Source organism: Trachypithecus francoisi, unplaced genomic scaffold (genome assembly GCF_009764315.1).
Source record: "Trachypithecus francoisi isolate TF-2019V2 unplaced genomic scaffold, Tfra_2.0 Lachesis_group16, whole genome shotgun sequence".
Lineage (NCBI taxonomy): Eukaryota > Metazoa > Chordata > Mammalia > Primates > Cercopithecidae > Trachypithecus > Trachypithecus francoisi.
In genome coordinates this window covers 77,278,391-77,291,546 of record NW_022681461.1, presented here as the reverse complement: position 1 = coordinate 77,291,546, position 13,156 = coordinate 77,278,391, and the positions used below count along the sequence as shown (strand labels likewise).

The 13,156-nt window shown below is 41.4% G+C and overlaps 1 pseudogene; it reads left to right on the top strand.

Annotated features, from left to right (window-relative positions):
• Positions 1-12,634: 12,634 nt before the first annotated feature.
• LOC117099389 lies at positions 12,635-12,897 on the top strand (annotated as a pseudogene).
• The last annotated feature ends 259 nt before the right edge of the window (positions 12,898-13,156 follow it).

Genomic DNA, 13,156 nt, shown 5'->3' with positions numbered 1-13,156 from the left:
TCTTAAACTCTGTAATACAGACTCCTGTGTCTCCCTCACCCCAAGGCTTGCTTTCAGGTTGTGCTCCTTAGGGATTCCTTCTTCAGGAACAACCCCAGGCTGGCCCAGGGCCCTAAAATTGCACAGCCTATGCCAGGAAGAGGGAAACAGGAAAGAAAGGAAGAGAGTAATAACCTCCAGAAAAGGCCCCACACCACCACAGCTTTTCTGGAGAGTTCCACAAGCTGATAAAGCAGGAGACTGGGCTACATGTTAGGAAAGTGAAAATCCGTTTAACCTGGGAAAATGAAATGTTGCTATGCCATTCATCAGGCTGGGAAGACAGATGCAGATAAAGCCAGCTGCAAAGTTAGCAGAAAATTCTATTTCTCCCAAGGAAACACTGCAGCTGTGAAGCCACCTCATGACACTAACATGACTACTACTTTAGTACTAATAAATCTAGTTTTCTAAAATCCTGGTTTATCAGAAACTTTGTTTCTGAAATCATTTCAGTAAGAACAAAACATCTCACTCTTGGCTGCAAGATCTAATTCACTTTGACACAGAGAAGCAGCCTTGATTTTTCAACCCAAGTACAGATTCCGTAGGGGCTTTTGGACCTCACATTCCACATCTTGATTTGTTTCTAAGGAAAAGAGACCTTGTGTCTACTTTGCCATTCGAACCCGATATTGTCCCTTTACACACAGCCCTGCTTTGCTTTCACCTACCAAAATACCATTTCTTCTCAGCTTCACCTAAACACCACCCTTCCCCAAAATCATATCATAGCTTTGCCCTTTCTTGGTGATGCAGTCCACGGTTCTTCTGGTGTGTGATCTCGTTCGTTGCAACGAGCCAATAAGCCTGACTTTGTCAGACTGTGAGTTTGCTCCTGGTGGACTGAGGCTGGCCAGGTGAAGACATGTAAGATTCCTTTGAGATCTGGCCAAGACCCCCAATACCATGGATTGGCCACCTTAACTCAGTAATAATGTGCACATCTGAGACTCCTTGAGTCAAGTTCAAGTTCTCTGTCTTTAATTGTGTGGTTTTACACTGAATTTAGGCTCTGCTTATTTCTTTGGTTGTTCAGTATGAGATTATGTGTTTCCTGAAATTTTTGGTTTCCAGTCAGATTTTGGTGTCTCTTGGTGAAATGTGCCTTTTAACACTGTCTCTTGCCTTCTGTATGTCCCCATCTTTTGTTCATCTAAGAGAACTTCCCCCTGGCTTCCCTGGGTGTGAGAAATTGGCTTTGGGAAAGATCTCTCCATACAGTCTGTGCCAAGTGGCTGCTAACTTCTCAGGTCATCAAGCAGAGGCAGTTTAACCTAGGGGCTGAGGGTAGGAAACACAAGTAACATTTTACCTTTGCTCAACAGTCAAGCAATTTCTCATGAGCTTGTCTGCTAATAAGCTTGTGCTATCTCCTCACATAACTTCACTGAGGATCAATTAGAACTACAGTGGCCACTTAGAGAACTTTGACATGAACAAGGATGTTCATGTGAGAAGTACCTGAGGCAAAAAGGGCAAAGAGACCCTCAAGAGGAGATTATATATCTGCTCTGTCTAGAAAGAGGAGACCACTGTGATTCACACAACAGATTTCCCCTCCATCTCCATTCTTTGAGGATTAATAAGCAGTGGCTTTTAATTGTATGTTTTGATAAAATTGTTGAGGGCTGGGGTTACTGTTTAAACTAGCTATAATGACTTTCTCTTTTGTGTCTATGTATATATGAAAAAAGGGGTCCCTGCATCTAAATTTTCTCCCTTCTTATGGAAGGAAAAATAACCTCTTACAGTAATAACTTCATATTGTTCTATCCTTCTCCCTTCTCACTTGGGAAATTGTAAAGATTAATTGCTCAGAAAAAAAAATCATTGTTATTATGGTACATACTAGGTAGTCAAAAATGTCATTAAAGAGTTAAACTCCCTTTTCCATTAAAAAAGTAAAGAAATATCCTCCAGCCTAGGTGACACAGCAAGACTCCAGCTCAAAAAAAAAAAAAAAAAAAGTAGACAAATATCACTGGTGTTCTCTGCTCAGGGAAAAAATAAAAAGTACACAAATGTATTCTAAAATTAATAGGCTTTGTTACTATAGTTATGAGAGAAAACATCTTAGTTTCAATATAAATGATTTTAAATATGATTTTAAAATTTAACATCTGTCTCATGAATACACAGTTTATAAAATTTTTTTTTATTTTTTTTTTTTATTTTTTTTTTTTTTGAGGCGGAGTCTTGCTCCATCGCCCAGGCTGGAGTGCAGTGGCCGGATCTCGGCTCACTGCAAACTCCGCCTCCCGGGTTCACGCCATTCTCCTGCCTCAGCCTCCCAAGTAGCTGGGACTACAGGTGCCCACCACCTCGTCCGGCTAGTTTTTTGTATTTTTTAGTAGAGACGGGGTCTCACTGTGTTAGCCAGGATGGTTTCGATCTCCTGACCTCGTGATCCGCCCGTCTCGGCCTCCCAAAGTGCTGGGATTACAGGCTTGAGCCACCGCGCCCAGCCAAAATATGTTTTTTAAAGCGTCCTGAAATCTTTCTGATAAACAGGAAAATTTCAGACAAATTGGAATGAGTTATTTATGTTGATCAAAGACAACTCAATATCTATATTGTACTCATTTGATTATGTAAAATAATGCTAATATTCTAATTTATAGAAGACTGATTCAGTCATATATTAGTATTTATAACTCTGTAGTTTAAATATTACACAATATTTATAACTTCTCAAGATTTAAACTTTTGGAATTTCCTATACAGATTTTATGGAACAAGAAAGGGATCATTGTTGGAATAAATTTCTTAACCTTACAAAATATAAAATTGCTTTTAAATGAAATCATAGCACAGATGTCTTTTAAAATGGTTTTGATCTTGTAAAATTCTTACAATACTACAAATCATGAGAATTTATGTTTTAGTTAAAATCGTAATTTCCAAATATTAGTTAAAATTTTACAATCTTGGAAAATGTTGGCTTGATATATTTGGATTCCTGAACAGTTTCTAAGCTAAAAAAAATACAAAACATATAATTTTAATTTATTGTTACTTATATACATTATATAAAGGCTATATATTAGTAGAATGTGTAATTGCCTTTAGATGATGTGTTCATTCTGCTGCCTGAAAATGTAAAAGGTAATATAAAATGTGAACTCATGAAAACTTAGCTAGGCTTGACAGAGCAAACAAAAACATAACATGGGGAAAGGACACCCTATTCAATAAATGGTGCAGGATAATTGGCAAACCACATACAGAATAACAAAACTAGACCCCCATCTCTCACCTTATGCAAAAATCAACTCAAGATAGATTAAGAATGTAAATCTAAAACCTGAAACCATAAAAAATCTAACGTTAACATTTTTAAAAAGCCCTTCTAGACACTGGCTTAGACTTCATGACCAAGAACCCAAAAGCAAACGCAACAAAAACAAAGTTAAATAGATGGGACTTAAACTAAAAAGCTTCTGCACAGCAAAAGAAACATTCAGCAAAGTAAACAGACAACCCACAGAGTGGGAGAAAATATTTGCAATCTACACTTCTGACAAAGGACTAATATCCAGAATCTACAAAGATCTCAAATCAGCAAGGAAAAAAACAATCCCATCAAAAAGTGGGCTAAGTACATAAATAGACAATTCTTGAAAGAAGATATACAAATGGCCAAGAAATAGATGAAAAAAATGCTTAACATCACTAATTATCAGGGAAATGCAAATCAAAACCACAATGTGATACCACCTTACTCCTGCAAGAATGGCCATAAACAAAAAATTAAAAAATAATAGATACTGGCATGGATGTGGTAAAAAGTGAACACTTTCACACTGTTGGTGGGAAAGTAAACTAGTACAACCACTGTGGAAAAAGTGTGCGGATTCCTTAAAGAACTAAAAGTAGATCTACCATTTGATCCAGCAATCCCACTCCTGGGTATCTACCCAGAGAAAAAGAAGTCATTACACGAAAAAGATACTTTCACACACGTGTTTATAGCACACAATTTGCAACTGCAAAAACGTGGAACCAGCCAAAATGCCCATCAATCACCTAGTAAAGAAAATGTGATGTGTGTGTGTGTGTGTGCGTGCATACACACACACACACACAGACACATACACACACACCATGGAGTACTACTCAGCCATAAAAGAAACAAAATAATGGCATTCACAGCAACCTGGATGGAATTGGAGATAATTATTCCAAGTGAAGTAACTCAGGAATAGAAAACCAAACATTGTATGTTCTCCCTCATAAGTGGCAGCTGAGCTATGAGGACGCAAAACCTAAAAGTGATGCAAAGGACTTTGGAGACTCAGGAGAAAGAGTGGGAGGAGTTTGAGGGAGAAAAGACTATACATTGAGTACAGTGTATATGCTTGGGTGATGGGTGCACCAGAATCTCAGAAATCACCACTAAAGAACTTATCCATGTAACCAAACACCACCTGTTCCCCCAAAAACCTATAGAAATAAAAAAAATCTATAATAAAAATTAAAAAGAAACAAAACTTAACTAGGCAGTTCCTGGTTTCTTGCCTTCTAGTGTTCTCTGTATTTGGAGAAGACAAAAGTTGGTTACCTTGGCTAATTGTGGCAATTAATAAAATGCTTACGACTATACTAGTATAATGTAGATTGAGTATTCCTTATCCATAAAGTTTAGGACCAGAAGTGTTGCAGATTTTGGAGTTTCAGGATTTGGTAATATTTGCATATGCATAATGAGATATCCTGACAACAGACTCCAATTCTAAACATGAAATCCATGTAAGTTTCTTATGCACCTTATGCACATAGCCTGAAGGTAATCTTGTACAATATTATAATTTTATGCCTGAAACCAGGTTTTGACGGCAACCTATCACATGAGGTCAGATATTGAATTTTCCACTTGTAGGGTCATGTTGGCATTCAAAATGTTTCAGATTTTGGAAGATTTTGGATTTTGATTTTCATATTAGGGATGCTCAACCAGTAACTGCAGGAAAGTATGAATGTACATGCAAGATGGTGAATATGGTTAAGGAATTAGTACTTTGTGTTTAAAAATGGTGATTCAATGTAGTATATACATCTGTTGTAATATACTAAGATAAATTATATCTTAAAACTAAAATTTTGTTATATGTGTATTTATGTATATCTACATATATAAATACATATTAACATTTTTTAAAATCCTATAAATGATAAAAAGACAAAATTTTAGGCTATATTCCATGTAAATAGAATATGCCTGAAATTACTCACAGAAAAAAGGCTTATATATCTTTCTCTGCAAATTTTAATACAGATACACCCCAAGAGTAAAATTAGTGTTTCCTTTCTATAAAATGAGCAAGTTATTTGATGCCCAGATAACAGTTTTCTTTTGGCTCACCAAAATATTTTATTAACTCTGTCCTTCTGGCATTCTCTTGAATAATTTTAGCTTAAATTTTCTTATTTGTTAGTGGATTAGACATCAAGGACTGCTGTTGAGCCTCAATGAGAAGGACCTTACCAGGTATTATTAACAACGTAACAGTAAATCTATACCTCCCAAATACAAAGACTTAAGCCACACTAGAATCACAAAAAGGCTGTTTGAACAGAGATCTCAAACAGAGGTATTGGAGTGACCATTCTGAAGCAGATGACCTCAGGAAGGGGGCACCTTCTACCCAAGATCGAGACCAAGCTGGTGACTTCATGACGTATACAACTCCCCCCAACCCACGACCCAAGAGGTCCAGAGCCAAAGATTATTATGCTATAAACTGCATGTGCTTTTGCTCTTTTTCTTTGTTCTTTCCTCTTTGCCAAGTTAAGATTTAAATTGCTGATACTTCTTGTTTATTAACTATGATAGCTCTAAGGTCTTTATCCTTTTTTTTTTTTTTTTTTTTGGCAGCCTTAGTCACTCCTTGGTACAAATCCAGCACCAGGCTACAATTTGCTCATGATGAGGCTACAGCATGCAATTACACTGTCTGTTGAGTTTGTACCTACTCTCCTCCGGGTGCCACCCAACTTCCTTTGCTACCAATTTCTTGGAATTAATCAGCTGATTTCCTAGGTAATGAGACTCAACCAAGAAGTTATTTGGAGATGACAAATACTGTCATAGGGCAAATATCCAGAACCCTGAAACTCCCATCACATCATAGGCAGAAGGGAAGGTTTCAATATCAAACAAAACAATTCTCAGAAACCTTTTGTGTTTGTTGCAAACAGCTTTTCCAACCAAATTTTCACAGAAGGAAAGCCGGTGATGGGGATGAGAGGTGTGACGGTGAGGCGCTTTGAGAAAACAGAATACAATGAGAGGACAGGAAAGAGTAAGGATTCAGTAAAGGAAAGTGGTCTCCATGGGGTCCTCAGAAAAGAGGCCAGGAAGGTCAGGAAGCCTCTGGGAAGCCACAGAGAAGATGGCGACCAGCATTACAGGGGCGGCAGATGGCCTGAAGCTTGGACCTCTGTAGAATCCAGTGAGAGAGCAGAGGTAGAAGGTGGCTCAGAGAGAGGAGCTACTTTGGGTCTCCTGGGAGGCTGGTAAGAGATTGAGGGCAGAGATAAAGATAGTCTCACAGAGGAGCAGGGCAAGCCCTGGGTCTCCGAGGTAGCCATGTCTTCCACAGGCTCCCCAGACAGCAGACTGCCAGCTTCCATGGCCTCTATGCTGCACAGTTCACAGTGGGGATCCTGAGGAAGCTGTTTCCACAAACTGCCCACAGCAAGGAGCTTGTCTAGGGGACTGCAAAAGACAGGAGGAACAAGCAAAAACCAAAGGAGTTGGGGGGTGGCTTGGCAGAGCAGGAAGCATGCCACATTCTCCCACCTGCCAGCTTCACAACAGTCTGCCTATTCGTCGCCCCAAGGCTTTCTTCCATGTTCCTTCCCTTCGGGTTTCCCCTCCCTCAAACTTCACTGGGCCCTGACACTACATAACCATCCTAGAAAGAGGGGAATGAGCGGAATGACCTGTGCCCTGGAAAAGCTTATCCCCTGCTACCTCAGGTCCTTTCAGGCAGCCACTCCAACTTGAGGAACCAAGAGCCTGTGCTAAATGTGGTGAAGAAAGGAATGAAGTGATAGGTGAGGAGGCTGAGTTGAATGATCCTGGGGAGACTCTTAAAAGACTAGACTCTGAAAGCATCAAGATTAGCACTGAAGGGGAAGTGGTCCCTGACAATTGCAGGAAGGCCTTTCACAGACATAATCTCACGTGAGCCTCAGAACAACTTGCGAGGTATGGAGGCCAGGTATTATTTCGGAGGTGGTACCTGAACCTTGGGGAAGTTAAGCACCTTGTCAAAAATCAGGACCTGGAAGTTCTGCCTCCAAAACTAATAGTGGTTCCAACGTATCTCACACCACCTGCCCCTGGTGGGCAGGACCAGTGACTCAGCTCCATTACACTTTCATTTGGATGGACAGGCAGGACAGGCTGCCATGAGTCTCCCCTCTGAGAGCTCTGTTTTCTAACAGGGACCTGCTCTAGGCACTGACATCCTCAGAGATTGTGGACCTGGGCCCTCATGGAAAGGCGATATCTACTTTGGGAGGCCGAGGGTGGTGGATTGCTCGAGCTCAGGAGTTTGAGACCAGCCTGGCCAACGTGGCGAAATCCCATCTCTACTAAAAATACAAAAATCAGCCGGGCGTGGTGGTGCGTGCCTACAGTCCCAGCTACCTGGAAGGCTGAGGCAGGAGGATCACTTGAACCCAGGAGGGGGAGGTTGCAGTGAGCGAAGATCACACCACCGTACTCCAGCCTAGGTGACAGAGGGAGACTCCATCTCAAAAAACAAAAAACAAAAAACAAAAAGGTGAGATCAAGGTTAGCCCTTGGGGAAACCTTGCGTTGATGAAACAAAATCTTATCCTTTAATGCTACGCCTGTTTCTCTTTTTGACTCTGCACTGATATTGAGAGACAAGAGTGAGTGGTTGGAATCCAGTTCTCACTGTCCTCTCCCTCTAAGCAAGCTGCAGACATTCATTATTCATAGGTCATCCGATGTTCTATTTTGAATAAACAGAGCTCTGTGATCCATCCTGTTATTCACTTTAAAGTAGATTACAATATGTTCTTTTTCTTTGAAATTTTCAAGAAGGGTTTTCCGTATATCATACTCAGTTGACTTTTTCAGTCCCTACCCTCTTTTCTCATGAAGGGCACAGATTCCCAGAACTGCAGAAGAACGTGCACTGCATCCCAGGGTTCTCTGCCCCTGATGACGGAGCGTGAGCCCCGGCACCTGACTTGAGGCTTTCACAGGCTCAGAGCATTTTTCTCCCTATCAGCCCTAACACAAGGGGAAGCCTTGACCCAGAAACCCTAAGATGGGACTGTGGCCCATGACTAACAGTTGAGGAACTCTGTTCTACAGGTACCCTGAACTCTCTTAATAATCTAATCCATGGCCAGTGAATCACTGGGATTAGGGTTTTATCCTGGAGCCTTCCTGGAGCCCTTACCCAGAGAGGGGATCTGTGGGCTTCAGATAAAACCCTAGCTCCCACTCCTACCTCTGCTCTGTTCCCCTTGATGATATTCTAATCTTTCCTGGGAATGTCTATGCCAGGTGGCTCTCTGTGCCAACAAAATTGATCTAGAAAACTGGGAAGGGAAATAGGGAAAGGTTGCACTCCTGGAAGTTGGCCCTAGAGTTCCCTTGCCAGATTGATGTGCCTGTGTTTTCTAAGTGTTGGTTATATTTATTTCTTCTTTTTTTGAGACGGAGTCTCACCCTGTCACACAGGCTGGAGTGCAGTGGCGTGATCTTGGCTCACTGCAACCTCCGCCTCCCAGGTTCAAATGATTCTCCTGCCTCAGTCTCCTGAGTAGCTGGGATTACAGGCATGCACCACCACACCCAGCTAATTTTTGTATTTTTGGTAGAGATGGGGTTTTGCCAGGTTGGTCTCGAAGTCTCAACCTCCAGTGATCCACCTGCCTCAGCTCCCCAAAGTTCTGGGATTACAGGCGTGAGCCACTGCACCCAGCCTAAGCGTTGGTTATATTTTGATTCCTCTGTAAATAGTAGAGGAACAGCAACAGAAGCCTCACAATGCACTAAGGATAGACAGAACTAGTGCCCCACGGCTGAGATGCGCCCGAGCAGAGTTGATTCGACAGTTGCCTCAGACAACTGAGCACAGAGAATGTGTGCTCTGGACTAGAGGTCTGGGTCCATGTCATGGAGATAGAGAACAGTGACAGTATCTTTGGGGGGTGACAGAGGGCCGTTAAGGAGGAAAGTGAACCCATAATCTCTCCCCAACAGCATCCAGCCAAGCAGATCTTGCCACCCTTCCTGGGCCTTCTAAATCCTTCCATCTTCTCTGGACCTTACTATTTTCCAATTCTGCTCTTTCATCAAATCATAAATAAACTGCAGTGCTATTTTCTCTTTATTCCACCTACAACCCAGATGTTAGCTGGGTTATCCTTTACCCCTTCGGTCATCTCTCAGCTTTGATTCTACCAATTACATAGCCTTTGAAAGTTAGAAGTTCTCCCAGGAATTTTTGCTGATTCCCAGGGATTTTGCACTCTCAGGATTCTCTTTCAACTTTAGCTTCCCATCTTTCATGGACTCAGACATAGGACACGATCCCACCTTCATATTCACTCAGAAGAGTCTACTTGGACATAAAAGCATTAGTAAGCAAGGTAGCCTTTACAGAAGATATTGTAAGGGTGATGACGAGGGCCAGGGAAGAGGACTGGCAAACAACTTTAAAATCCCAACTGCAGAATTAAGGACTAAATTACTTCTTTACCTGGCTGGGCACAGTGGCTCACGCCTGTAATCCTAGCACTTTGGAAGGCCAAGGCAGGCGGATCGCTTGAGCTTAGGAGTGAGACAACCCTGGGCAACATGATGAAACCCCATCTCTGCAAAAAATACCAACAAAACAAAACAAAACAAAAAAACTGAGGTGGAAGGATCACCTAAGCCTGAGGAGGTTGAGGCTGCAGTGAGCCATGATGGCACCACTGCACTCCAGCCTGGGTGACAGAATGAGACCCCATCTCAAAAAAAATAAAATAAATTAAATTACTTCCTTACAACCTGGGCCTGGCATCCAATCTCTTCCCATCCAGATGATGACACTTTGCCAGAACTGGCAGCAAAACTATCAAGAATAAGGGAAAGGTTCTGTTAACATTGCTACTGGAGTATCATTTTTTATAGGTTAAGTGAGCAGAGAAATAAAAAAAAGTTTTACCTTGAGTTCATATTAATATATCCTATACAAATTTAACATTACAGAGTGTTTTATTTATTTTATTTGTATCTCCTTTCCTAATCAAAATCTTGGATCTTAATAATATTACCATTCATTTAAAAAAAAAATTTTTTTAAATAAGAGATGAGGTTTCAATGTTGCCCAGGCTGGTCTCAAACTCCTGGGCCCAAGTGATCCACCCGCCTTGGCCTCCCAAAGTGCTGGGACTAGATGTGAGCTACCACGCCCAGCCAATATTAACATTCTTATTTTTTATCCTAATTATATATGAAATACTTTCAAAATTATAACACAAATATTACATCTAATAATAAAACTACTGAGGGAAGTTTAAAATTATTTGCAATTCTTTTTTTCTTAGAATATATCCCACCAAGAATATATACAAGAGAAACATGTTCCAAAGTCACTTGGAATAATTCTTTTCTCTATGTGATTATGTAACCAATTTGATAAAGTTTATTATTTTCAATTTCAGGGTTAACTATTTTCCTTGATTTTATTTTTTTTGAAAAATGTCAAACATTTTACATGGTTCAAAAGTAAGTAAGTTATATTCAAAGAAGTCTCACTCCCAACCCTGTCATTTGATGCTTAAAGTGGTTCATAAATACATCAGGGGGATATAGTTTAGATTTTACTTTTTCTCTCAAGAGGTGGAGGAATGTGAAGAGCAGAGAAGAGCAGCAACTTCTAGAAAGAGACACAGTTCAAATCCCATTTCATGTTGGAAGTGGGCATTTCCCAGACTTTTTCAGACTTGGTTTCTTCACGTGAAAATGAGAATAGTGCCTGTCTCCTAGAAATAGTCTCCAGATTAAATGAGATAATATGTGAAGCACTCCCACTTCACAACTATTTTGGTAAGCAAAATTTATAAGATTCCATGTGTTAAAATTCTCTTCCTGTCTACAGTATTCACAATGGATTCTGTTTCTTGAACCCAGTCTGGTACAAAGCAGACTTACACCAGCTCTTGTGTTTCCAGATCACTCCTTTACTTTCCATACTCCATAAATGCAGTTTAGTCTCCTAGCAATTGGACTAGGCAGCCAAGTGTTTGCTTGCCTTTTGAAATTATTTCCCTGCCTCACTCTCCTTTAAGGTCCTTTCCATTTTAAACTTTGTCTGCAGGAAGTAAATATGGTCAGTAGGATAACCTAATTCCCTAGACAGATGGAAGCATGCTTATGGACCACAACTGCACTGCAATAAATGTACTGTATAGAACCCAAACTTTTCTAAGTCCACCATAGTGAATTACATAGATTTTCTTAGATAAAAATCATGTCAGCACAAATCAGTTCAGGCAGATTGCTTTTTTTATTTCTACATGAAATGAGACCAAGTTAGGCATTTGGTTGAATTGTAGGGGAGGTGGCAATCTGAGGCCTGGTATGCAGCAACCTGGAGGCCAGGCAGGCCAGAAGCATAGGCAGAATGGGCATGGGGTTGTCTGGTCACTGGAGGATCATAATCTCTACCGTGACTCTCTTTCCTTGCTCCTTAGACCCCAACCTGAGGCTATGAGTTAATTGAGTCTGGGGATGACATGTGTCACCATGAATCACATTGATTCTGTGGAAAAGCATGATCTGAGTCCCAAGCAACAGGAATATAAATGAATTGTCAAATCCCTGGTCATTTATAATTGGGTATGGAAATTACCGCTTCCTGATAATATGAAATAGCCAAGACCTTTTCATTCGTGAAGTCAGAGTAAAGGATACGTTACTGTATCCAAAGACCTCAAAAATAGTTCAAAGGAGATGGAGGTTTGTTCCTCTATCACTAACAATGCTGAGGTCCACGTTGGTGAAAGCTTTTTCTACATGCAGTCACTGATGAACCCAGGTTCCCTCCATCCTATTGCCATCATGGCACCAAGGGCATTGTTCTTGTCTGCATAGTTAGTGCTAGGCCACAGGCACGTTCATATTCAGCTCAAGGGAAGAAGAAAGAGAGCTGCTCCGGGACAAGGAGCTTCTTTACATTGAAGATGACTCAGAAGTTGCATTTAGCACTTCCATGCACCCCTCACTGGCCTGAACTTAGTCACATGGCCACACTTAGCTGCAAGAGAGACTGGTAATGCAGCCTCCAACTGGGCAGCCCTACGCCCAGCTAAAACTTCATTAATGTTGAAGAAGGGGAATGTTTTCCTAGACAACTATCAGTCTCTGCCATGCTCTTCATCCTGCTTCACGTTCTCCTTCTTGTTCTAGCGGTGAGCCTCTGCCATTCACTAATTTGGGCCTTACCTGGGGGAAGCCTCCTGAGTGCTGTCAGACCTCCTGGTGAGGTGCAATTAGCCATTCAAGCTTCTTAACACTGAAAGAAAAGCTGGGCCCCACAGGTGGCACTCCAAGATGGCATCACTTGTACCAGTGAAGGAGAAGAAACTCCTGGATGTCAAACTCGGGGAGCTACCAAGCTGAATACTGATGCGAGATTTCACCCCTAGTGGCACTGCTGGAGCATTTCAAAGAGGTTGCTACTGGTACTACAACTAGTACATCGACGTGAAGAAAGGGTGTCTCAGGTTCCCATGGTACTGGCAGCTTACCTGCTCTTCAGCTACTGCCTTTCCTGCAAGGAGCTCAAGCATAAGCAGCTATGCAAGTACCACTGAAGAGGGGCCTGCAGACGGCAGGCTCTGCCACCCTGACCACGACCTCCTTTGCCCACACCTGTCCTTGAAGAATGCGATCCTTGCTGAATCCTTTTATATCCTAATGGGAATAAACTTCCACATAAAAGATGACTGGTTAAAAAATAAAAGAAAAGCTAAGGCCCAAAGAGGGATCCCTGGGAGCTCGGACCAGGACCAGAGCTCTTCTCCGAGCACAAATCTGGCTGTTTTCTAAAAAGACAGTTTTGGCCGGGCGCGG